We start from the raw sequence: 4297 nt of genomic DNA, 5'->3' as shown, positions 1-4297 counted from the left end.
GGGAAGGGGGGGGGGGGGGGGGGCGGGCAGGGGGGTAGGAAGAATGCTAGTGCCCCCCCAAATTAGCCACTGGGGGACCCTCCCCCCCAGTCATGTCCTGCTGGTGCTCCCCCAGACTCAGGGCGCACCAGCCGTCCATGCTTACCAGTGCCTCAATCACTACAATAAAATAAATTCTAAATGCCTATACATTTTGCCATTAGATTTTGGCGTTTTCATGGAAAGTTAGAGATCCACTTGCCCCCTTCGCTTACCAACAAAAAAAAAAAATCTTAACATATTTGGTTGACAGAATGTATCCCCAAGTTTGATAGAGGAATGGAACTGCAGCCTGACACCTAGTAAAGGTTATTTGGATAAGGAAAAGGACAAGCCAAGGGATGAAATAACAGATGAGACAGAGAGCTTTTGAATCTTCTGAATAAATGCAAGTCAGAAGGGTACTGAAGAAAGTGGCAAAAGAGATCTCATTGCCAAGGGCAATGAGATTCAAAAAGTCATGGGAGACAGAGAGGTATCAGAGGACTGGAAAAGGGACAACACAGTGCCCTTCTTTAAAGAAGACAAAAAGGAGGACCCAGGAAAATACAGACTCATTAGCCTCACTTCAATACCCAGGAAGTTACTGGAGCATAACTGTGGCAGGGCACCTTTGGGTGCCTGCCACTTTAAGGGCAGAGGCAGGCAGCTACCAGATGCCTGATGAGGGCAGCCATTTTGAACAAGGCATATAAGGGCGGCACTTTGCTGTGGCCAGGAAAGGCAGAAACATTGCCTAGCTGAGCTGCAGCAGGAACAACCTCGGAAGTAAGGGCAGGAGCTTATGGGGATTGGTTTGGAGGCTCCTGGTCCTGGGCATGACCTAAAATTGCACCCTGCCAGGGAAGGGTGGCCTGGTGGGGCTCCTGGTGGTGGGGGAACCCCCAGGAAGTCCCAAGCCAGTGACCTCCCCAGTGAAAGGCGAGGAGGGGCACCTTAACCTCAGCCCTCATCTTCGGGTGGGCTTTGGAGGCAGCTGGGGAAGTAGTGGGGGCCAGGTATGTCCACGTGTAGGCGCCTGAGCCCAGCAATGATATGAGGTCCCAGAGACCCCCGAGGGGGTAGTGTGGAGCGCATTGGGAGGCCCCACACAGAGTGGGGCTAAAGTGCAAGAAGGCCTGAAGGACTGTGCATGTGAGAGGGCTGAAGTCGAAGTAGGCCTGAAGGACAGCTCAAGAGACACACTGAGTAGGGTTGAATGAGAGTAAACTTGAAGGACAGCACAAGGGCCAGCCCTGTGAGAAGTTGTACCCGGTGAGAGGCTTGGGGCAGAATTAGCCCAGGGTTTGGCATAAGGCTGGACCACGTAGAGTAGGAGAACTCACGGGAACTGAAGGCTCTGTGTGGCAAGGCCAGTATGAAAGTAGCAAAGCCTGATAGCCCAAGAAGGGCCGCTCAAGGAGGAGCAGGGGAGTGGAGCGTGGCCCAGTAATGGGTGGTATGCCAGAGGCCCCAGTGAGAGAGGGGTGGAGTGGAAGACACCTGCTGGGAGAGGGGAGGTGGGGTGTGTGTGTGTGTGTGTCAGTGTGTGGAACCCAACTTGGGACTCAGTTTGCTCTGGTCTCAGACTGGGAGTAATTTTAATCTGGATGCTATCTGCCAGGCATGAGCTGCAATGTAGGGGAGGTCGGAACTGCAGATAGAGCCCCCTGGCATCGGGGCAGTAATGGGCAGTCTCCTGTAGCAACCATCCATAAATGGGAACAACCCATTTATTGCCAAAGTCATGGCAGGCGGGATCGGGCAGATTGCCCTGTAGAGACATGTGAGCGGGTTGACATGAGACCCAGCCCCAAGAGTTGCCACTTGTCACAGTATCCTAAGTCCATTTGTAAGCATCTGGAAGAGAAAAAGCTGATCATAAGCATCCAGCATGGATTTACTAGGAACAAATCATAACAAACAAACTTGATCTCCTTCTTTGACCACGTAACGACTCATGTGGATGAAGGAAATACTGTGAACATAGTGTATCTGGATTTTGGCAATGTTTTGACACGGTCTCATATGACTTTCTAAACAAATTAGAGAAATGCAGGCAGGCCAAAATTACTATAAAGGTAGATACCTGGCTCAATAACTGCAAATAAAAGGGTAATTATGAATGGATCCATGGCAGAGAGTGCCAGGAGGTTGAGTGGAGTACCACTGAGGTCTATCCTGGGCCCAGTAGCGTTCTACAAATTTATTAACAATTTGGATGCTGGCACAGAAAGCTTCCCGAGCAAGTTTGCAGATGACACGAAACTGGGAAGGACTTTGAACATGAAGGAGAGGTTTGCAACTCAGAAGGTTCCTGAAAGATTGGAGAGCTGGGTTGGACCTAATAGGATGAAGTTCAATGCTGACAAATGAAAGATGTTACACAATCAAGAAGAACATGAATATAGCAACTCTGAGTGAGATATGATGACTGAATGAGTCAGCTGAAGGACAAGGGTGGAGGCTGAACCTTCTGGAAGGGAAGACTGATCTAAGACAAACACATCAATGGCATCAGTTTCACCATCAAGAATCAGCTTGTTAATGTATGGAGCTCCCCTTGTGCATCAATGAACATCTTATGACCCTTTGTCTTATGACCAGGCTGGATGACCTGGCTAGTAAATGCATATGACCTATCTGGTAAATGCATAAGACCCTCCATCTTATGGCCTGGCTCAATGGCAGCACTATGGAGAAGAATCTGGGAGTCCTGGTGGATCACAGACTCAATACGAGTCTGAAATGTACTGCAGCCTTACAAAAGGTAAATGTGGTTTTGGGATGCATCTATAGAAGCATTAGGTGCAAGACATGGAAGGTAATAGTGCCTTTCTACTCAGCACTGGTTAGGCCTCATCTGGAGTAGTGTGCGCAGTTTTGGGCTCCACATTTTAAAAAGGAACTTGGAGAAAGTAGAGAACATCCACAGACAGGCAACAGAGATGATAAAGTGCTTGGAAGGCAAGTCCATATGCGGGTAGGTTGAAGGAACTAGACTGCCATAAAAAAGAGGGAAAATACCTTTTCTATCTTGCTGCAGAGAGTAGAATGCAGAGCAGTGGCTTGAAGTTGCAGCAAAGTAGGTTTTTATTGGAGATCTTCACTGTTAGAACAGTGAGGCAGTGGAATAGACTGCCTAGGTAAGTTGTGTACTCCATCACTTGAGGTGCTCAAAAAGAGGTTGGACAGTTATTGGTCGGGGATGATCTAGGCATAGCTATGCCTGTGCTTTATTCTGGGTACTTCCCATGCTTCTGGCCTTTGCTGGTTGCCACATGGGGCTGGGAGAGAATTCCCACTCAAACCCCTGACATGTAACAGGAGGGGGTTTTTTTAAGTCTTCCTCAGAGGCATTGGGCGTTGGCTGTAGCCAAGGCTGGGGTATGCCAAAGCTTCTCCTAGGACTGAAACCCAAAGGGTTTCTGTCCAGAAGGTCTTACCCCCCTTATTCCCTCCCCAACACCCCCCAGGTAAAATCAATCCCCATATTTGGGATCAGGAAGGAATTTCACTCCATGGTCAGATTGGTATGGACTGAGGAGTTTTTGCTTTCCTCTGGAGTGAGGGGCATAGCCCTCTTCCTAGGATCTCTTGAGCATATATTAACAACCTTTACAGCAGCAGAACACTATCTGCCATGGTCCTCTTGCTTTTCATGAGGCAAGTTTAGGGTATTTTGTCACGTGTTGTGTTGGGGTTGACTGTGCAGCACTACTAAGAGGTGAACAACGGATATGTATAGGATAATTTGGACAAGGATGACCCTGGCTTAGGCAAGGGGTTGGACTGGATGATCTATGGCAGTCCGTTCCAACCTAACTTCTCTACAATTCTATGATTGTATAAAGGATAGTGAATTGCACACTTGCCTGTTCTGTCTTCCCTCTTAAATTGTACTTGTTTTATAACCTTCATCTGACTTGTGTCCAGGTAGTACAATTAAAATGTTACGCAATAAGCAAATCAGCATAGATGGAAATGCCGGAGTAAGAAGGAACACATTCATGTTTACCAGTCACTATTTAGTTTTAGTTTATAACATCTGTAGAGGAAAAGATGTCCTCCAACAAAATATAATTAAGCCAATGCCTATGTTGCTTCTTTACCATGAATTTAGCCATTTTTTTAAAAAAAAACCCTTTTCCCTAAGAAATCTCAAGCAATCTATGTTTTCCTCTCCTTTCCATTGAAAAATTGTTGAGCAACTTAGAAGCACGGGCAGGTAGCAGTTTTGAATTTTCAGTGAGGAGTGGGGCACCCCTAGCAAAGACAA

At 47.5% G+C, this 4297-nt stretch overlaps 1 protein-coding gene across 2 annotated transcripts in view; it reads right to left on the bottom strand.

Moving 5' to 3' along the window:
• The window catches only part of FANCD2 (FA complementation group D2), a 194560-nt gene that overhangs the window by 115716 nt on the left and 74547 nt on the right, over positions 1 to 4297 (bottom strand). The window lies entirely within an intron of this gene.

This window comes from Alligator sinensis, unplaced genomic scaffold (genome assembly GCF_000455745.1).
Source record: "Alligator sinensis unplaced genomic scaffold, ASM45574v1 scaffold487_1, whole genome shotgun sequence".
Taxonomy (NCBI): Eukaryota; Metazoa; Chordata; order Crocodylia; family Alligatoridae; genus Alligator; species Alligator sinensis.
This window is presented reverse-complemented; position numbering and strand designations above follow the sequence as displayed.